Here is a 24,107-nt window from a genome sequence, read left to right on the forward strand (position 1 = left end):
AAGCGCCTTGTACAAGGTTCAGATGACTTGCCCCAAACCCATTCCTAAGCATAGGACAAGGAACCCATGTCCTTACCCACTCATCCCAGGTACACTGGTACTCAAGGTTACAACACGCATTGTTCCAAAAGAGGAGTTCCATTGAAGCTACAATCTGAAGCTCTGAGTCACAAGCAGCCTTCCTTTTACTGAGAGTGTTCTTGTTGCAATCTCGAGTGTTCTAGCTACAACCTCCAGATGTTCCTACTACAGATGTTACTGCTACAGTGTTCCTCCTTTAGAAGTTATTGCTGCAGCGTTGCTGTTGCTATAGTGTTCCTACTACAGTATTCAGATAGTTTAGTTGGTCCAGTTTCTATAGATGGTTTGTTATTTGTACCCCCTTTTTGTTTCCAGGGGTATATTTCGAGAAGATGTATAAATGACAAACTTTATTAATATAAGCCCTAATTTTTAGAAAAAACTTATTACATGATTGCCCCTTGCAATCTCAAAATTTTTAATATATCATAACCATAACAGTAGAGAGGGAAAAGTAAAAGAGAGGTGGTAACCCTAGGGGGAGATCATACTCATTTAGATGAGGTGAGCCTGAGTTCTCTCATGATTTCGTGATTTTTTTCTTACCAAGCATTTATGTAGCATAGAGGGAATGCACATTCCCTTCATCGCAAGGATCTATGGTGTTCAACGCATTTTTTAACTATCACATGAGAGTCAAGAGGTTAGTTCTTTAAGAAGCTATTAGATATTCCAATATGTGTTTAGCTAGATGTTTTTATTTTTCAATGATAATTTCTCCTATGGTGCCAACTCAATATGTATTATGTTACTACCCTCGTCTAAAATCCAAGGTATGAGGAGATAAGGTCCATGTACAATATGCATGGATTTACTTTAAAATTTTCAGATATGCAAGGAAAAATATGAAAATATCATGTCCCCCCTCCCACAAAAGTTATATACCTTGAAAAATATGCAAAATTTTAAGATATGTACATATTTTTCATAATATATGAGGCCTAAGGGGGGAGGGGGTCTTTTCGATGAGGGGGGTTGAAACAAAAAACACACTAAAATATGAAAACCCATCTTTCAAATTAATGTAACTTTTTCATGTGTTACCTAAATTTCAAGGCATAAAGGATATTTTAATCTCTTTTGGTGTAGAACCTAATGATGCTAATTCGACTAATTTCTCCTCATGGCATATTGTTAAATTCCTCTCATACTCAAGATTTTGATAGTTATTCTTACTAAGGGAGTTGGCACCCCAGGCATTTTCTACACTCTTTTAAGAGAGTCCACATGTGCAACTTTTTTTAGTTCATTTATTAATGTCTTATCCTTAGTCAAGGTGGGTTTAAAGCATAATCATTTTCAAAGTGGTGGAGCCATGTAGTGAACGGGGTGTTTTTTTGGAAGGTATGACTCATAGAAGCAAAATTCTTCTTCTATGAGTGTATTACTAATCATCATTGCTAGTTCAAGATCATCTTCCTCCTCATCTAGTGATTGCTAAATTTGCAATGGGATGCCTTCCTTGATGTTGTGAGAAATAAGAGGAACGTGCATCACTTTGTTGGGGTCTTGCACAAACCCTTGTATAAATATTGGAGTGAATTAAAAGGCATCCAAAAAAGGAGGACCCAAAATTTCAAACAAGTAAAAGGGTAGACAATGCCTAATTGCCTACATGAATTTTAAGGAGCCAAGGTGCCATCATATTTGTCACTTCCTTAGGTCATTATTATGTAGATAAGTCATGGAACCTTTATAAATCATATAAGATGCACAAAATGAGGAGTTTGAACAAACTCCATATCCTAACACTTGGGAACAAATTTAAATCAACACACCTTGATAAGAAACATGCTCCATGGTCATGAGTGCTCCTATTTGCACTCACTAATGTAGATGGAAGAAAATTTCAAAGACATTCCTATAATTTAATTTAACTAGTTATTTTTAATCATTAAATTTAAACAACCCTGATGCGAGGCATGTCACTCTAGGTGGTTTGATATTTTTATACATATAAATTGAAATCAACACACCTTGATAAGAAACATGCACCATGGTAATGAGTGCTCCTATATGCACTCACTAATGTAGATGAAAGCAAATTTCAAAGACATACCTATAATTTCATTTAACTAGTTATTTTTTATCATTAAATTTAAACAACCCTGATGCGAGACATGTTAGCCTATATATATATATATGTATATATATGTATATATATTCATATTTTAATACATACATTTTTTAAATTATTTTATATATATTTATATTTTTATACATACATATATCTATATACTTGCAAAATTTAAAATTTGACTTTTCCAAATTTTGAATTTTCAAAATTTAAATTTAATTAAAGTACGTAAAGAAAATCATATTTTAAATTTTAATTTCAAATTTCAAAGACATTGAGAGAGAGAGAGAGAGAGAGAGAGAGGTGTGCGCATGTGCCTACGTGCATTTGTGCATGCATGCATGCATGTGTGTGTGTGTGTGTGTGTGAGTGAGAGAGAGAGAGAGAGAGAGAGAGATGTTTGTGTGTGTGTGTGGGGGGGAGAGAGAGAGAGAGAGAGGCACCTTGTTAGTGCATAGGATGAGGAGACGAACATCCTTGTCAAGTCGGTGCCATTGAGTGTGAAGCTTTCACTGCCGTTTAGCAACAGTCGTAGGCTGTTGATGGGTTTGATGGGATCAACGCACAGGGATCACTAGATGCAGGTTGAGGACGCATGTTCAATAAGTCCTCAAAATGGATGAAATATAGCTAGCCTAGCTTGGAGCACCGGGTTATCAGGTACTTGACATTGGACAGTTCTCTCAGATTCACAGACTTAAAGAGCTCAGGGTTGAGGGCACGACACATGAAGGCGGTGATAGAGGGCTCAGGGCATGGTCGACGAAGCTCAGGGGAGGGCAGCGATAGAGATCTCAAGGCACGGTGGTGATAGAGGGACCAAGCCTGAGGGTAAGGTCGATGAAGCATGACCGGATTGCGAGCACGGATGACATGATGGATGATTACAGGCACGGACAGAGATTGCGACCGTGTGATGGGACCCGAGGGGCATGGAGATTGCAAGGAGCAGCATGCAAGAAGAGGGCAGGGAGAGGGCAGGGCAGAGCACTGCGAGGTAGGGTTTCTTTTTGAAAGATTAGTTTATTGAGAATACAACATTATTCTATTAGAATAGTAATGTCTATCAGTCCCCTCTATTTTATTTAAAATAGAACATTGGTCTCTTAAATCCTAGTTTAACATTAATCTTTGTCTATAATGTTAGTCTCTTAAATCCTAGTTTAACATTAGTCTCTTAAGTCCTAGTTTAACATTAGTTTAACATTAGTCCTAGTTTAAACCCTAGATTGTTTTAATCTAAGCCCTTGGACTAAGAATTTGAATCTAGTATCTAGATTAAATAAATCTAAAATAGTCCAAAAAAGCATTACTTGGGCATGGATCCTTGAACTAAGGATCTCAATCTAGTATCTGGATGAAATGAATCTACAACTCTTAATAATAAGATCAAGATTTGTATCTAAAACGTATAGATCTCAAACCCTCGATAAGTAAAACTTGGAATATGATACATAATGCTTTCATGATTTTGATCCCCATACAATTGAATGGCATATGAGATCTATAGATCTAGCACCTCGAGCCGGACTATAAAAAGAAGTGCTCTAGAGCCTAAAGTGGATACCACTCAAAATATGCATGTAAAAAACCCTCAGCAAAGGATTAATTGTACTAGAAGCACATGTATCCAGAATATGTACTAGTTGGATCAAGGTCTAGCATTTAGAGTAGGCCAACCGAAAACCTAGTCAATCATATATCAACAATCTAGAACCCAAAGCGCATATCTAAAACTATTATAAAACATCGATGATTCCAAATAAATACAATAGAAACCTAAAGCACATAGTTGAAACTATTGTAAACATTGATAATTCAAAATAGTTACACTAGAAACCCAAAACCATCCAAAACATGGCATCTCACATTATGTGCTAGTATTATTGGTATGGTATCCCCCCTATAATCTATGGATACCACGTCTCTCTCTCTCTCTCTCTCTCTCTCTCTCTCTCTCTTCTATAAGATAAGAGAATCCACCAGCCATAATCAATTATTAGCACTACATTCCAATGTAATAAGTACTAATGGAAATTGTGTTGGTATAATTTTAAATTTAATGTAACTAACTAAAACTAGTTTTATGAAACATGGATGTTGATATTCTAATTTGAAATTTTTGAAAACGTAAATATGTCAATATCAAATTTCTTGTAAAAACATTGTCATTAACACATGGTTTGACCAACATGTGGGATCTACAGATCTAAACCCTAGAACTGGGACTTTGAAATGAGTGCATCTAGGTGGCTTAGAATGAGAGAACCCCCCAAGAAAGCATTATTTGAATCTAAGACCGTGGCCTAAGAATTTCAATCTAGTATCTAGATTAAATTAATCTAAAATAGTCCAAAAAAGCATTACCTTGACATGGATCCTTGAACTAAGGATCTCAATCTAGTATTTGGATTAAATGAATCTATAGAACTTATTAATAAGATCAATATTTGTATCTAAAACTTATAGATCTCAAACCCTAGATAAGTAAAATTTGGAACATGATACATAATGATTTCATGATTTTTATCCCCATACATTGACTGGCATATGAGATCTATAGATCTAGCACCTCGAGCCTGCTGACGGTTAGAAGTGCTCTGTAACCTGAAGTGGATACCACTCAAAACTTCGATGTAAAAATCTCTCAATGGAGGATTAATTAGACTAGAAGCACATATATCTACGATATGCACTAGTTGGTGGATCAGGGTCTAGCATCTAGAATAGGCCAACCGAAAACCTAGGCAATCATACATCCACAATTTAGAACCAAAGCGCATAGCTAAAACTATTGTAAACATCAAAAAGATTTGCAAGGGATGGGAAAGACACTTTGCTGAGGGGGATGTTGTGCTATGCTTTGAAAATAGATTGGACCACCAGATGGATAAAAAGTTCCTTCCACTATGGATCGAGCCATACACAGTCATCAAGGAACATAGCAATGGGTCTGTACAAGTACATGAGCTACATGAGCCATATGGCAAGAAGGTGATCAACAAGCGTTATCTCAAGCCCTTCTTTGTGCATGATGGTCCCAGGCATCGAAATGCTGTGCATTCCCTGCCTGGGGGGGGAAACTGTTATGGATAAATTTGACCAAAGTAAAAGGCATAAATATGTGTGTGTGCTTGTATGTGTGGCAATAGTATAATAATATATGGTGTGCATAAGGCCCAGGGTTGAGGTGGCAGGGCATGACCATGTGCCACCCTTCCACGTAAGAGGACCCATAAGGTGTGTTGTACATAATCCATGGTAGTAATAATATAAAATGATAAGGTGGTGTGGGTGCTCCATGTACCACCCTCTACCTAGGTGGTGAGATATGGCTCAAGGACCATGGGAGAAGTAATATAAAATAGGTGGAGATGGATATTATATTGGATTATTCCCTCCATGTAGGATAGGCCCATGTGGGGGGGGGTATAGAAAGTCCAAGAATGCAAGTTAAATAATGGGAAAGTAGGATGAGGTGGCAAGATTCCTTGTGTCAACCCTCCACTTGTCCTCCTAGATGTTTGAACATATTATAAAATTAGGAAGAGACCAAGGGAGTATCTTAGACTTGTGATATGGGTGTTGATATGTGTGGAAAAATGAGGCCAAGGTTTGTCACACACAATTGAGAGTGCGTAACCGCCTAGCCCACATGGGAGACTTTTCCACACACACCATGCATGTGGGAGGATGCATTTATTGGGAGAGACCCCCTCTCCTGGCTATAAAAGGAGGTGGATATTCTTTGATGGAACACGCTCATTCTTGTAAAGCCACCTAGCTAGTACTTTGATTTCTTCCCCCCATCCTTCCTTTCAAATATAGCATGACCCTCCTCCCTTGATGTCTCCATCTCTACATTTCTTGTCCCATTATGTACATGCTCCTCTTTCCCATCTCCCTCTTCCCTTGTGCCATAGTCTCCCTCTTCATTCCCACCCCTCTTAATCCCTTTTCCCTACCCATGTTAATGCTTCTCCCCTCACCTTCCCTTTTCCTATATGGCCCTCGAGTGTCGCCATGCCTAGTGTCTAGCCTCTTGTCTCGAATTCTTTTCTAGTTAATAATGCACCAACTATAGAAGTTTAGTCATCCCCTTGGTCCCTAATTGTGTAGTCTTGGAGACATTTATGGAACCAATGACGTACATTTATGCTTGCCTCTCATGTTGTGTAAATGTTAACATTCTAAACCACATCATGTACATTTTTAAAAAAAGAGAGAAAAGGAAGTTACATGGTGATGTTTGTCCAAGATGTCTAAAATATTTGTAATCCAATTTCTATTTAGACATTAAAAAGAATTTGGCAAGTTGATCCTCATGTTTGTTTTCTTATTTTATTTTATTTCTACTTGTAATATCATAGACTTGTAATATTGATGGTAAAAGCTAAACCTTATTAAAAAGGAACTAATGTTGATTTCACACATGTGCACATTGCTCTAATTCTCAGGGGGTGCACTACTAAGAAACCCTAGGTATCACGTGCATTCAAAGGGTATTTAAAAAATCCATCAACTAAAATTTTTCCCCCAATAAAACTACCCGTCTTTACTTATGAACTAACGGTTTTTTTTTTAAGTTGAATTCAAAAACCCCTCTTATTATTGCAATTCTGTTAAACTTTTTCCAAAAGTGGGATTAAAATACCCCTCCTTTTGAATGCACGTGGCACACTAAATTTTTTTGGAGGTGAACCCCCCAATCTCTAATTGATCCTCAGTGGGTTGATTAATTACAATCAAAGTATTCCAAGGATATTCAATTGTGATGTTGTTACTATACCTAGTCCTTGGATGGGGTGCCATAAGTATATTAATGTTGTGCTAGAGATGGTATGGCAATGTTGTTCTTTTTGGTCTTCAAAGTAGAAGGGGTTGGGTATTTATCATGGTTGGCTTTCATTTTTAATGTTAGAGGGGTTGAGTTATCATTGGATGTTATTAATTTTCCTTCGATACTTTGAAGTATATGCAAGTTACATAATAGTTTTTTTAAAGCTCAGTAAAGAGGAATTATATTCACAAGAAGTGGTTTTAAAAAATTCACAAATTTCATAGAAGGGCTTGTCCAAACCTATGAAAAAGGGATACATGGGAGTTTTCAAAGGATCCCAAACACATGTGTTAAAATTCCTTTTCTATAGCTGGATGTGTTGGGCCACTTGACAAGGAAAATGAAGAGAGGTAGGCGATGGAAGCCTTTTAGTTACTCGAGTAGTCCCAATGAGATGTCATTCAATAGAAGTCCCTCAACCAACATAGAGCCCCCATCCCAAAACATATCCTTTGATCCAAAAATGGAAATTTAGATATTGGACACACTCATTACCAATGGAGAGGAATATTTTGTTCCTTCATACGGGGCTCCAGACATCAATACAAGTTTTGGTTGGAGAGAGTACAAGGTATTATATTGGGTGTTTTGTCAAGTATTGATGTTGATAGTAGTGTCAAAGATCTTGATGTTTTGTCAAGTATTGATGTTGATAGTAGTGTCAAGGATCTTAGATTTCCCCCCCTTGCCCACCCTCCCCTCTCTTGGATCTCCTCGAGTAATGAGTGATTTTGTATTCATGTGAGTACCTTGAGATTCTATTACTATAATGATGAATACCCCAGTTACAAGGTATACTCTTGTCTTACTTCTATAAACTTTTTGCACAAGAGCCACCTACTGATCAATCACTTAAATTGTATGTGAAATGACAAAGAATAGAAGTCCAAAAATCTATACAATGCTTCTGCACAAAATCCTTTCAAAGACAATAGATTCATGTTTCAAATCTTGAATATGGTTGCTATTTTTACACAGAACTCTTTCTATCCCCACTCTTCTCTCTAGAGTCTTGTCACTACACTTGTGGCTTTTATCTCTCTAGCCCTTACAACCATGGCTCATAGATCGAATTGAACCAACCTCCTCACAACTTCCTAGTGAAATATTTGTTGACACTCTCCAACTCCTTTTCATTAGTAGCCTAAACATGTTATTTAGAAAATTTGCATTCAATTCCCCACTTTGATAACATCCTTTACATGGTCAGCATCTTCTCTAACCTTGGGATCATATATAAATCAAAGTTAGCAGGAAAAAGATCAAGCATTGCTAGTAATGGCTTTTGCAACTCACAATAGTGAGGGGATGCTTCATATTAACACACTTGCTATATTGTAGCAAGGAATGCTATGCAGGTGATACAATGGTTTTTATCACTTTGAGATTTTATCTTCCTTCTTCAGTTTTTTTGCATAAGAGATTTTGCCCTACAAAATCGATCTTCTTTGCTATGGCATGCTCCTCTCCTTGACATAGTGGATTTCTCATCTGTTAAAAGTTCCTTTGGGACCATAATACCTAGGGCTCCTCATGGATGTTCCTAGCCTTTTCCATTATTAGTGTGTGTCCCAATTTGCATATCTTTCAAAACTATGTGCAAAACCCAATTCATTTCCACTAATATAGTCTTCTTGTGAGTCAACCCTTAAGGTTCCTTTTGTTTTCATAAGTGAGTCTAATTCCAAGATGGAATCTAGATCTACCACGAATCTACCAAGGTCAAAATTCATATATGCCACAAATAGCTTGGATCTCTTTTCACACTAGCGTTTAGAGATATCTAGCAAAATCAAATCGCCTACACCAAGGGATTCGTGTGTCTCCTATTGGTTAAGAGATGGGGATTGGGGGAATGAGAAACAATGCAGAGGGCCTGAGTCAAAAGGTGGAAGCAAAGGAATTTTCTTTGGGGCTCCAATTGAGGTGATGGAGATCCAAGGAGGAGGCATAGGATGCTGTAGAGGAAATGGAGTTAGCAACAAGCATAGTGAAGGAAAAGGGAGAGGTCATGTTGGTGATACTAGAGCTTCTACTATGCTTCTTAATTCTCTCCTAGAAGCCACATATTCATTGTTCACATCTCTTCTAATGCAAAAATATGGAAGTACCTTACATGCTTCAAAATAGCATTGCTACAATTTGAGATCCTTCAAAGTACCTTGCAAATTTAAGTAAAACACCTAATTTTCTCTAGGAATCCACAAACACATTCTGCATATCTCTTCTAATGCAAAAATCTAGAAGTACCTTGCAAGCATAACACAGCACCACTGCAATTCAAGATCCTTCAAAGTACCTTGTGGACAATACAACAACACATCCACGAACTGTTGTATATGAAGGTAAATTGGTAGTGGAGGGAAATGTAGACACCAAGGATATCGATAACATTTTCTTAAACCTCAAGAGAAAAAATAAGGAGGGAACAAGATTATGACAGTGTAGGTCAATGGGCGAATCTTTCCCCATATAGAGTTATAAATATTAGCCTTGCTACCACTTTTAAGGTGAATTTATCAAATTTGAGGCTCTTAAAATTAGCCCACCTTTATTTTTGGGATAATTTATCAAATGTAAAGCTCTAAATATTAGCCCAACCAACTTGGTAAAGCCTCTAAATTAGCACTTGGGCTAAAATTCGCCCCTTATTTTGTCCTTGTTCATAAACCTCCAAATGAGCTCCTGGTACCTTTCTCTCTTTTCATGTGGCACTTGAAGGTGTGATCGAGGGCCTTCTATAGCAAATAAGATCCAAAATGGCGAGGATAGAAACTCGCAACCAAAAACACCTATTTCATTAATTTTGGACTTTTTGTGTTGTTTTTGGATGAAGCCCAAAAATCCTTCCCAAATGAAAACTTTACTTTGTGAAAATATCCTTCCCAAATCAAAATTTTACTTTCTGAAAATATTCTTCCCAAATCAAAAGTTCACTTTGTGGCACTATCATATTCACATAAAAATATTGTTTTTTCAATCTATACTTTTGCACCAACATGCAAGAATTTGAAATAATCCTATATTAGAAATTCTAGCTATATTTAAGTTATTTGTTAATTTAATTATTTTAAATATTTTTCCTTGACGTTTTTCCTTCCCAAATCAAAAGTTCACTTTGTGGCACTATCATATTCACATAAAAATATTGTTTTTTCAATCTATACTTTTTCACCAACATGCAAGAATTTGAAATAATCCTATATTAGAAATTCTAGCTATATCTAAGTTATTTGTTAATTTAATTATTTTTAATATTTTTCCTTGACATTTTTCGTTGACGTGATAAATTTATAAATCCATGAAAGGAGACTTAAATATTTCATGAAAATAACATTGTCACTCGGCAATATGCATAAAATTTAGCAAAACTTTTAATAAATAGAAAGAAGACATGATGCCATAAGACCCAAGTTTGTATTGAACCAAAGAGGTATAATAGCAATTATAGCTATTATTATATGATTGCATTGAGAGACATTGCTCTCTATTGCTCAATGTGATAGTCCCTTGCCAGGTGCCATCTGCATTAACTCCCTATTGTCTTGGCAAGCCTTGACCCTTGGGTGACATCCAGTGCATATTTTGACTCTCATTTGACATAGGAGGTGATGACTCTAATTATAATTGTCCTGGATTGGCTCCTTGCCTAGTACCCAAATAAAATCCTTCAATGGACTTCAATACAAAGCTTTAATCATGGACATTCTTCAATTGCGCTGTCTCCTTCTACTTCCTCCATGGCGAGCATCCTTAAAAATTCGTGTATATGCAAAATAGTTTGCTGTGGTATTTTTATTTTTCCTTCTACCTCATATCCCATGTGCTTCTTTGATTTCTTTGCCCTTGAATGCCAAGACACTATGATTGTCTCCGTCGAAACTTGAGAGACCGCTTCATCATTTGGGACCCACTCCTTCATTATACAATTAGTATATAATGTGTTGTTATCCATATTCTCCTTCCTACCCTTTGGCTCATACCATACCGCTGTAAATGTTGTAGCTCTCCCTTGGTCATCTCTTTGCACATCAACTACTTTTGCAACCCAAAACTTCACATTCTCATATTCATCATCCAATGGCCGAACCACAACAAAACAATCGACCTCTATATCTACTTTTTGGCATAAACTCTCTCTTCTTTGGTCCACAATATGGACGTGGGAGTAATGATACAAATTCATTTTCAAAGACTGGAGCTGGGCGCAAATCGTTATGAACATTTGGCCAAAACATATTGCATTCTTCCTTGACATCCTTTGAGCCTCGCATTCTCTCAAGGTCCTTTATTAAATTTCGTGTCTTGTTAATTACAGTGGTAGTGTGTTCTCTCCAAGTAGGCTTCGAATCAGGATATCTCCGGAGCATTTCCTCTTTGTATGTAATAAATGCTTTTAATCCTTCTATTTCACAATTAGACCTCTCATTAAATTCTTGTATAGGAGCCCATGTTGGATACCTTTCCTTGCTGGGAATTGAAGTTAAGAGACTGTAAGGTTCTTCAGGTTCCCATTTTGTATCATGAGAATACTGTTGCGATTGCATTACGGGTTTTTCATCTTTAAAAAAAAAACAAAAGTAGTGTGGATTGGTATGACCTGTCAATGCATCACCACCCGTTTGTATGAAAGGTAGAATGAAGCTCTTCCAATCATACATTCTTTCGAGCCTCTCACATACTGTACTTTCCTTACGACCACTAACTTGCCTGCCACATCTTCTTACCAAGTCATCTATTGTCTCCACATCCTTGCATTTAAGCTCCCTTGAGACTGTGCTAAAAACCTGATCGATATCCTCATGTGTATGCCCAACATACAAAAATCCACATTCGACCTCATTGAAGATTTGATGAGCAACTAGCATGGAGCAGAATGCAAACATGAGTACATTCTTATTTTCTCGCCAGCAATTATTAGCTTGTATTCTCAAAGTCAGTGGCAGGCGACCTTTTTCTGCATGTACATTGCGAATTGCCTTCATAATAGATGTTACAACTTGATTGCTATCATGTAGATGAAAGGAATCAATCCATATATCTGCAAAGAACTTAATTCCATGCACTAACACTCCACATAGATGTGTCTTTAGAAAGTGCTTTCCTTGTAATTTAGGTGGAATGGCAACAAAACGAGGCAATGTTGTTGTATTCTGATCCATGCCATCTACAATAAGGCACATGTAGTCATCAGGATGCGAAATCGCTTGCTCCTTCCAAAATGCATATTTTTGTCTGGAATGTCGAATAAGGTCATGATGAGATTTTCGGTTTTTTTTGTATAATTCCCTTTGATTTGGACATGTTGCACTCTCAATCGCTCGCTTTAAATCATCACAGACATTGCACTTTGACATTTTTTGCCTCCTTGGGATTTTAACATATCCAAAGTTCTTCTTCCAAAGAGTATACAAAGTATGAGAAGAAGCTACGGCATCCCCTCTTTGCCTTTGCTTTTCTGCAATAGAGTCAAATACTTCGAGCTTTGTCAAGCCCATTGGAAGGTGCATTTCAGTGATCGCGTCACCGTTAGGGAGTTTGGTAGATATATGGGGTTGAGGTAAAGCATTTTCATGTATGAAGTCTTGCAAAATTGCTGCTACCCTGACAGTTGAGATTCTTGATTTGGACCTTCCTCTATTACCATGAATGCTAAATTTGTTGCCGCCCTTTGCCTTGGTGACTAAATCCCAATATGTACCATGGGATAATCCAGTAATATTGCGATATGCCTTATTGCAAATCCTTTTTCCATTTACGAGAGGTTTTACCTTTTGTCTTGAACTTAGCCTTTTATTGCCATTCTGAAGAAAGCAAGAGAGACTTGTGAGAAGGTATTCATTTCTTTCACTTCCTCTTCTTTGCCACACGTGTCCTCTACATTCCCTGATGTCTGCAAGATCAATGAAGCGCATACATCCTCGCTTGCAACATAGATACCCCAATGCATTTAACATGTTCTCCTCCTTCATTACTCTCTTCCTCTTTGGTTGCTTTTGTGGATCTGCCTGGATTCGCTTTCTCTTCATGCATATGTATGACCGTTTTCGTTCCTCGTGCACGTTGTTATTTGTATTTATGCACTTCTTCTCCTCACATTTGTTTGTAACCAAGCATCCATGATTGGTCGTTGCATCCTTGTCCATATCACAATCAAAGTTAAATATTGAATAATCCTCTGTTGATCTCATCCTCGTTTTTAACATACTCTTAGGACCATTCAATGAATTCAATATTCTACGAGAGTATTGAGAACCTTGAAACTCTTCCACTCCTGAGAGAACATCACTCATTGGGACATCTTGCATGGCTTTCACAAATCCACAACCTTGATTGACACCAGGTTTGTTAATATGCATGAACTCATCCACACTTGACAAGACATCGCTATTGAAACCTTTGCCCTTCTCACTGTGCAAGAATTCATCCACCCCAGACAAGGCTTCGCTTCTAAAATCATTTTGTTTCTCGGAACCAATGAACTCATCCACTCCATATAAGATGTCACTTCTATAATTGAGTATATTGAAATCATCCACATTTGAAGTGATAGAGCCTGGCACATGGGCACGCTTTTTAGGTCCTTTGATATTGTAGTATACGTTGTCTTTATCATTGAAAACCACGTGCCTCTTTCTCATGTTTAAAAATCGCATGCTCCATCTCATATTCTTGCCTACCTCATAGTAGGGATCACATAAGGATGTTATGTTATCAACCATACCATCATCAGTCACTTTTAGAATCCTCATCTGTGTAAATGACCATTGCTCCACTTGTTCAAATCCCAATACTTCACCTTCTGCTACAGTCTTATTTGCAAATGATCTCATTTGTAAAATGTCCCCTATAGTAAAATCCAAGGTGGTGCACTTTGTATTCTTGATAATGTTTGTTGCATAAGTCTCATCTTTGTCCCATGCTATAAATGATTTGTTGGATGTATTGTAGGGCATAACATCTCCAAGTGTTTCCATATCTCCACATTTATACTTTAGCTCAACATGTGCGCTAAGAATCTTTGATACAGTGCTGCCACCTTATCTTCGCCAAGTCTTCGAAAGTGGCAAACTGAATTGGGATCACTATCATGGATTGTAGCAAATGCAACTACTTCTCTTTTGCTACAGAAAATCACATCCATCCCTGGAACAAAATCTATAGCCATCTCCTTTGTGAGAGTCCTTCGCAAGCAAGCTGCAGTAGCAACAATTACATAAATATTAGTCTCTTTTTAATAATCTACTCATTTATTATAATTTTTAATTAGTACTTAATTTATTGGTGGGAGAAGTTATCCGCTCAAGTACTCATCAGATGGACATGCCAAGTTATCCTTTGCATGGTCGATCGAGCATTAAATACTATTTTTACTCTAGTGTCATGCACATCCGTAAAAAAACATGAGTCTACTAGGTATGTTATCCAATCAAGCACTAATGGGATGCGTGTGCCACTTTGCATGTAAGTCGATTCCACCTAGTTGAGGGTGTGTGCAAAGTATTGTGCCCATCGGATATGCTTTGCATTGTCGATCAAGCATAAAACACCGTTTTTGCCTTAGTGTCATGCACAACCATGAAAAAACACGGTCCTAAGTGTGTTAATCAAACAAGTACTTATTGGATGGGGGCTCCACTTTTCACGCAAGTTCGTTTCAACTAGGTTGAGATGCGTGCAAAGTATTGTCACCATCGGATATGCTTTGCATGGTCGATCACGCATTATACACCATTTTTTCCCTAGTGGTATGCACATCCGCAAAAAAACACGCCCTTAGGCGTGTTATCTGACCAAGTACTTATCGGATGGGTGTGCCTCTTTGAGAACATTTCAATACCACCTAGGTTGAGGTGTACGAAAATTGTTGTGCCCATCGGATATGCTTTGCATGGTTGATCGAGCATTAAATACTATTTTTGCTCATGTCATGCACATCCGTAAAAAAAACACGCTGCTAGGTGTGTTATCCGATCAAGTACTTATGCGATGGGAATGCCACTTTGCATGTAAGTCAATTCCACCTGGTTGAAGGTGTGTGCAAAGTATTGTGCCCATAGGATATGCTTTGCATTGTCGATCAAGCATAAAACACCGTTTTTGCGTTAGTGTCATGCACAACCATGAAAAAACACGATTCCAGGTGTGCTATTCAAACTAGTACTTATCGGATGGGGGCTCCAGTTTGTACACAAGTCCTTTTCAACTAGGTTCAGGTGTGTGCAAAGTATTGTCACCATCGGATATGATTTGCATGGTCGATCACGCATTATACACCATTTTTTCCCTAGTGGTATGCACATCCGCAAAAAAACATGCCCTTAGGTATGTTATCTGACCAAGTACTTATCGGATGGGTGTGCCTCTTTGAGAACATTTCAATACCACCTAGGTTGAGGTATAGGAAAAGTATTATGCTCATCGGATATGCTTTGCATGGTCGATCGAGCATTAAATACCATTTTTGCCTTAGTGTCATGCACATCCGTAAAAAAACACGTTGCTAGGTCTGTTATCCGATCAAGCACTTATGCAATGGGAATGCCACTTTGCATGTAAGTCAATTCCACCTAGTTTAACGTGTGTGCAAAGTATCATGCCCATCGGATATGCTTTGCATTGTCGATCAAGCATAAAATACTGTTTTTGCCTCAGTGTCATGCACAACCATGAAAAAACACGGTCCTAGGTGTGTTATTCAAACTAGTACTGATCGGACGGGGGCTCCAGTTTGCACGCAAGTCCTTTTGAACTAGGTTGAGGTGTGTGCAAAGTATTGTCACCATCGGATATGATTTTCATGGTCGATCACACATTATACACCCTTTTTTCCCTAGTGGTATGCACATCCGTAAAAAAACACGCCCTTAGGTATGTTATCTGACCAAGTACTTATCGGATGGGTGTGCCTCTTTGACCAAATTTTAATACCACCTAGGTTGAGGTATAGGAAAAGTATTATACCCATCGGATATTCTTTGCATGGTCGATCGAGCATTAAATACCATTTTTGCCTTAGTGCCATGCACATCCGTAAAAAAACACGCTGCTAGGTGTGTTATCCGATCAAGCACTTATGCGATGGGAATGCCACTTTGCATGTAAGTCAATTCCACCTAGTTGAAGGTGTGTGCAAAGTATCATGCCCATCGGATATGCTTTGCATGGTCGATTGAGCATTAAATACCATTTTTTCCTGTGCCATGCACATCCGTAAAAAAAACACGCTGCTAGGTGTGTTATCTGATCAAGCACTTATGCGATGGGAATGCCACTTTGCATGTAAGTCAATTCCACCTAGTTGAACGTGTGTGCAAAGTATTGTGCCCATCGGATATGCTTTACATTGTCGATCAAGCATAACACACCGTTTTTGCCTTAGTGTCATGCACAACCATATAAAAACACGGCCATAGGTGTGTTATTCAAATAAGTACTTATCAGATGGGGGCTCCACTTTGCACACAAGTCCGTTTCAACTATGTTGAGGTGTGTGCAAAGTATTGTCACCTTCGGATATGATTTGCATGGTCGATCACGCATTATACACCATTTTTTCCCTAATGATATGCACATCCGCAAAAAAACACGCCATTAGGTGTGTTATCTGACCAAGTACTTATCGGATGGGCGTGCCTCATTGAAAAAATTTCAATACCACCTAGGTTGAGATATACAAAAAGTTTTGTGCCCATCGGATATCCTTTGCATGGTCGATCGAGCATTAAATACTATTTTTGCTCTAGTGTCATGCACATTCGTCAAAAAACACGCTGCTAGGTATGTTATCCGATCAAGCACTTATGGGATGGGCATGCCACTTTGCCTGTAAGTCTATTCCACCTAGTTGAAGGTGTGTACAAAGTATCGTGCCCATCGGATATGCTTTGCATGCTCGATCGAGCATTAATTACCATTTTTGCCTTAGTGCCATGCACATCCATAAAAAAACACGCTGCTAGGTGTGTTATCTGATCAAGCACTTATGCGATGGGCGTGCCACTTTGCATGTAAGTCAATTCCACCTGGTTAAAGGTGTGTGAAAAGTATTGTGCCCATCGGATATGCTTTGCATTGTCAATCAAGCATAACACACCGTTTCTGCCTTAGTGTCATGCACAACCATATAAAAACACGGCCATAGGTGTGTTATTCAAATAAGTACTTATCAGATGGGGGCTCCACTTTGCACGCAAGTACGTTTCAACTACTTTGAGGTGCGTGCAAAGTATTGTCACCATCGGATATGATTTGCATGGTCGATCACGCATTATACACCATTTTTTCCCTAATGATATGCACATCCGCAAAAAAACACGCCATTAGGTGTGTTATCTGACCAAGTACTTATCGGATGGGTGTGCCTCATTGCGAACATTTCAATACCACCTAGGTTGAGGCGTACGAAATGTTTTGTGCCCATCGGATATCCTTTGCATGGTCGATCGAGCATTAAATACTATTTTTGCTCTAGTGTCATGCACATTCGTCAAAAAACACGCTGCTAGGTATGTTATCCGATCAAGCACTTATGGGATGGGTGTGCCGCTTTGCATGTAAGTCTATTCCACCTAGTTGAAGGTGTGTGCAAAGTATCGTGCCCATCGGATATGCTTTGCATGGTCGATCGAGCATTAAATACCATTTTTGCCTTAGTGCCATGCACATCCGTAAAAAAACACGCTGCTAGGTGTGTAATCTGATCAAGCACTTATGCGATGGGCGTGCCACTTTTCATGTAAGTCAATTCCACCTGGTTAAAGGTGTGTGCAAAGTATTGTGCCCATCGGATATGCTTTGCATTGTCGATCAAGCATAACACACCGTTTTTGCCTTAGTGTCATGCACAACCATATAAGAACACGGCCATAGGTGTGTTATTCAAATAAGTACTTATCAGATGGGGGCTCCACTTTGCACACAAGTACGTTTCAACTACATTGAGGTGCGTGCAAAGTATTGTCACCATCGGATATGATTTGCATGGTCGATCACGCATTATACACCATTTTTTCCCTAATGATATGCACATCCGCAAAAAAACACGCCATTAGGTGTGTTATCTGACCAAGTACTTATCGGATGGGTGTGCCTCATTGCGAACATTTCAATACCACCTAGGTTGAGGTGTAGGAAAAGTATTATGCCCATCGGATATCCTTTGCATGGTCGATCGAGCATTAAATACTATTTTTGCTCTAGTGTCATGCACCTCCGTCAAAAAACACGCTGCTAGGTATGTTATCCGATCAAACACTTATGGGATGGGCGTGCCACTTTGCATGTAAGTCAATTCCACCTAGTTGAAGGTCTGTGCAAAGTATTGTGCCCATCGGATATGCTTTGCATTGTCGATCAAGCATAAAACACCGTTTTTGCCTTGGTGTCATGCACAACCATGAAAAAACACGGTCCTAGGTTTGTTATTCAAACTAGTACTTATCGGATGGGGGCTCCAATTTGCACGCAAGTCCGTTTCAACTAGGTTGAGGTGTTGCAAATTATTGTCACCATCGGATATGATTTGCATCGTCGATCAGGCATTATACACCGTTTTTCCCCTAGTGGTATGCACATCCGTAAAAAAACACGCCCTTAGGTATGTTATCTGACCAAGTACTTATCGGATGGGTGTGCCTCTTTGACAAAATTTTAATACCACCTAGGTTGAGGTATATGAAAATTATTATGCCCATAGGATATGCTTTTCATGGTCGATCGAGCATTAAATACCATTTTTGCCTTAGTGCCATGCACATCCGTAAAAAAACACGCTGCTAGGTGTGTTATCCGATCAAGCACTTATGCGATGGGAATGCCACTTTGCATGTAAGTCAATTCCACCTATTTGAAGGTGTGTGCAAAGTATCCTGCCCATCGGATATGCGTTGCATGGTGGATCGAGCATTAAATACCATTTTTGCCTTAGTGCCATGCACATTTGTAAAAAAACATGTTGCTAGGTGTGTTATCTGATCAAGCACTTATGCGATGGGCATGCCACTTTGCATGTAAGTCAATTCCACCTAGTTGAAGGTGTGTGAAAAGTATTGTGCCCATCGGACATGCTTTGCATTGTCGATCAAGCATAACACTCCGTTTCTGCCTTAGTGTCATGCACAACCATATAAAAACACGGCCATAGGTGTGTTATTCAAATAAGTACTTATCAGATGGGGGCTCCACTTTGCACGCAAGTCCGTTTCAACTACTTTGAGGTGCGTGCAAAGTATTGTCACCATCGGATATGATTTGCATGGTCGATCACGCATTATACACCATTTTTTCCCTAATGATATGCACATCCGCAAAAAAACACGCCATTAGGTGTGTTATCTGACCAAGTACTTATCGGATGGGTGTGTCTCATTGAGAACATTTCAATACCACCTAGGTTGAGGCATACGAAATGTTTTGTGCCCATCGGATATCCTTTGCATGGTCGATCGAGCATTAAATACTATTTTTGCTCTAGTGTCATGCACATCCGTAAAAAAACACGCCGCTAGGTATGTTATCCGATCAAGCACTTATGGGATGGGTGTGCCGCTTTGCATGTAAGTCGATTCCACCTAGTTGAAGGTGGTTGCAAAGTATTGTGCCCATCGGATATGCTTTGCATTGTCGATCAAGCATAAAACACCGTTTTTGCCTTGGTGTCATGCACAACCATGAAAAAACATGGTCCTAGGTGTGTTATTCAATCTAGTACTTATCGGATGGGGGCTCCAGTTTGCACGCAAGTTCGTTTCAACAAGGTTGAGGTGTGTGCAATGTATTGTCACCATCGGATATGATTTGCATGGTCGATCACGCATTATACACCGTTTTTTCCCTAGTGGTATGCACATCCGCAAAAAAACACGCCCTTAGGTATGTTATCTGACCAAGTACTTATCGGATGGGTACGCCTCTTTGACAACATTTTAATACCACCTAGGTTGAGGTATAGGAAAAGTATTATGCCCATCGGATATGCTTTGCATGGTCGATCGAGCATTAAATACCATTTTTGCCTTAGTGCCATGCACATCCGTAAAAAAACACGCTGCTAGGTGTGTTATCCGATCAAGCACTTATGCGATGGGAATGCCACTTTGCATGTAAGTCAATTCCACCTAGTTGAAGGTGTGTGCAAAGTATCGTGCCCATCGGATATGCTTTGCATGGTCGATCGAGCATTAAATACCATTTTTGCCTTAGTGCCATGCACATCCGTAAAAAAACACATTGCTAGGTGTGTTATCTGATCAAGCACTTATGCGATGGGCATGCCACTTTGCATGTAATTCAATTCCACCTAGTTGAAGGTGTGTGCAAAGTATTGTGCCCATCGGATATGCTTTGCATTGTTGATCAAGCATAACACACCGTTTTTGCCTTAGTGTCATGCACAACCATATAAAAACACGGCCATAGGTGTGTTATTCAAATAAGTACTTATCAGATGGGGGCTCCACTTTGCACACAAGTCCGTTTTAACTACATTGAGGTGCGTGCAAAGTATTTTCACCATCGGATATGATTTGCATGGTCGATCACGCATTATACACCATTTTTTCCCTAGTGATATGCACATCCGCAAAAAAACATGCCATTAGGTGTGTTATCTGACCAAGTACTTATTGGATGGGTGTGCCTCATTGAGAAAATCTCAATACCACCTAGGTTGAGGCGTACGAAAAGTTCTGTTCCCATCGGATATCCTTTGCATGGTCGATCGAGCATTAAATACTATTTTTGCTCTAGTGTCATGCACATCCGTCAAAAAACACACTGCTAGGTATTTTATCCGATCAAGCACTTATGGGATGGGCGTGCCACTTTGCATGTAAGTCGATTCTACCTAGTTGAAGGTGTGTGCAAAGTATTGTGCCCATCGGATATGCTTTGCATTGTCGATCAAGCATAAAACACCGTTTTTGCCTTGGTGTCATGCACAACCATGAAAAAACACGGTCCTAGGTGTGTTATTCAAACTAGTACTTATCGAATGGGGGCTCCAGTTTGCACGCAAGTCTGTTTCAACTAGATTGAGGTGTGTGCAAAGTATTGTCACCATCGGATATGATTTGCATCGTCGATCACGCATTATACACCGTTTTTCCCTAGTGGTATGCACATCCGCAAAAAAACACGCCCTTAGGTATGTTATCTGACCAAGTACTTATCGGATGGATATGCCTCTTTGATAACATTTTAATACCACCTAGGTTGAGGTATAGGAAAAGTATCATGCCCATCGGATATGCTTTGCATGGTCGATCGAGCATTAAATACCATTTTTGCCATGCACATCCGTAAAAAAACACGCTGCTAAGTGTGTTATCTGATCAAGCACTTATGCGATGGGCGTGCCACTTTGCATGTAAGTCAATTCCACCTAGTTGAAGGTGTTTGCAAAGTATTGTTCCCATCGGATATGCTTTGCATTGTCGATCAAGCATAACACACCGTTTCCGCCTTAGTGTCATGCACAACCATATAAAAACACGGCCATAGGTGTGTTATTCAAATAAGTACTTATCAGATGGGGGCTCCACTTTGCACGCAAGTCCGTTTCAACTATGTTGAGGTGCGTGCAAAGTATTGTCACCATCGGATATGATTTGCATGGTCGATCATGTATTATACACCATTTTTTCCCTAATGATATGCACATCCGCAAAAAAACACGCCATTAGGTGTGTTATCTGACCAAGTACTTATCGGATGGGTGTGCCTCATTGAGAAAATTTCAATAACACCTAGGTTGAGGCATATGAAAAGTTTTGTGCCCATCGAATATCCTTTGCATGGTCGATCGAGCATTAAATACTATTTTTGCTCTAGTGTCATGCACATCCGTCAAAAAACACGCTGCTAGGTATTTTATCCGATCAAGCACTTATGGGATGGGCGTGCCACTTTGCATGTAAGTCGATTCTACCTAGTTGAAGGTGTGTGCAAAGTATTGTGCCCATCGGATATGCTTTGCATTGTCGATCAAGCATAAAACACCGTTTTTGCCTTAGTGTCATGCACAATCGTCAAAAAACGCAGTCCTAGATGTGTTATTAGACTAAGTACTTATGGGATGGGCACGCCACTTTGCATGTAAGTCAATAATACCTAGGTTGAGATATGTGCAAAGTAGTGTGATGATCGCATATGCGTTGCATTGTCGATTAAGCATAAATCATCGTTTTGGCCTTAGTGTCATGGACAACAACCAATAAAAAATATGGTCCTAGGTGCGATATTCTAAAAAGTACTTATTGAATGGGCGTTCCACTTTGCATGGAATACCATACCACCACTTTTGAGGCACGTGCAACGTATTGTGCCCATCGGATATGCTTTACATGGTAGATTGAGTATTAAATACCGTTTTTTGCCTTGGTGTCATGTACAACGGTCAAAAAACACGATCGTAGGTGTATTTTTCAAACAAGTACTTATCGGATGGGGATGCCACTTTGTACACAAGTCAATACTGCCTAGGTTGAGGAATGTGTAAAGTCTTGTGTCCATTGGATATGCTTTGCATAGTCAATCTCACATGATACACCATTTTGTTCCTAGTGTTATGCACAATCGTCATAAAATACGTTTGGAGGTGTGTTATCTGAACAAGTACTTATGAGATGGGTGCACCACTTTGTATGCAAGTCAATAAGACCTAGGTTGAGGCATGTACAAAGTTTGTGCCCATCGGAGAAATGTAGATGCGATAATATTAGAAAATTCTCGGTATGTGTATATGTGTGTGTGTGTGGCAAACAATTTTGACACAAAGTAAACACCTAGTGCACAAATTATGCACTTCATACCTTGAGTAAATAAGCTTGTTGATGAGGATAAATATGCCCTTGAATAAAAGCACAATTGTTGTATGACCACAATAGGATCGCTTTGACACCTGTGATTTTACCCATATGTAAGTTTGCAAATAGTATAAAAAATCATATAATAATATATTAATAGTTTGCAAATGTGTATAGCAAGTGAGTAATGGGAAGTGGAAGTGGGAATGAGGAGGGAGGAGTGGAATGGGAGAGGGAAGTAATAAGGGTGTATGATAATAAGTATAAAAAATAGTATAATAATATATTAATAGTTTTCAAATGGCAAGTGAGTAATGGGAAGTGGAAGTGAGAGTGGGGAGGGAAGAATGGAATGGGAGAGGGGAAGGTAATAGGGGAGTAGGATGATAAGGGAGTGAAATGAGTGAGGGAGTTAATAGGGGATGAAAAAGAGGAGGGTGAGATGGGGAAATATGGGATTTTGGGAAATGGGAGGAGTATGGGACGTGGTGGAAATGTGGGATGGGAGTGGTGGCAATGGGGAGGAAGAAGAAATGGATGGATGGGGGGAGGGCTAATGGAAGATTGGGATGAGGGATGGGGGTCCAATGGGAGAGGGGGAGTAATGGGAGCCAATGGGAGAGGGGATAAATGAAAAGCCAATAGGAGAGAGGGGAGGAATGGAAAGCCAATAGGAGAGGAGGAGGAAAACCTAATTTTTCTTATATATAGTCTTTCTTCTTCATTCATTCTCCCCTCATTTCATTCACTGAAGCAAGAAAGCAAGGACGATCAAGAGAGCAAGGAAGGAAGAGCAAGAAAGCAAGAAAGAGCAAACTTACAAACTTTTTCCAGGTACTTGCAAATTTTTTTGATTAATTTTTTTTCTAGTTTTTTTTTTTAAATTTGAAGAGAGAGGAACTAGAGAGAGAAAGGTTCAGGGGAGGAGAAGAAGAGGATGGAGGGACTGGAGGGAAGGGAGGAGGAAGGGAGGCAGAGGGTGGGGCTGAGTAGAGGGAGGAAAGGAGAAGGGAGGGGGGGGGAAGGGGGGGACTGTGTCTCCCATGGAGGGGGGAAGGGGGGGCTAGCGGCCTGGAGGGGGGGAAGGGGGCTGGCAGCGCTGGCGGGGCGGGGAGGGAGGTGGGTGGGGGGGAAGGGGGTCGAGGGCTGAGAGGGGGGCGGCTGGCGGCCGCGGCCGCCAGCTCGGGGGCGGGGAGGGGGGTGGGTGGGGGGGAAGGGGGTGGGAGGGGCTGAGAGGGAGGGGGGGCTGGCGGCCGCGGCCGCCAGCTCGGGGGGCGGGGAGGGGGTTGGGTGGGAGGGGTGA

This window comes from Dipteris shenzhenensis, chromosome 7, assembly GCF_047967505.1.
Source record: "Dipteris shenzhenensis isolate YYH24624 ecotype China chromosome 7, Dip_SZ_1.0, whole genome shotgun sequence".
NCBI lineage: Eukaryota > Viridiplantae > Streptophyta > Polypodiopsida > Gleicheniales > Dipteridaceae > Dipteris > Dipteris shenzhenensis.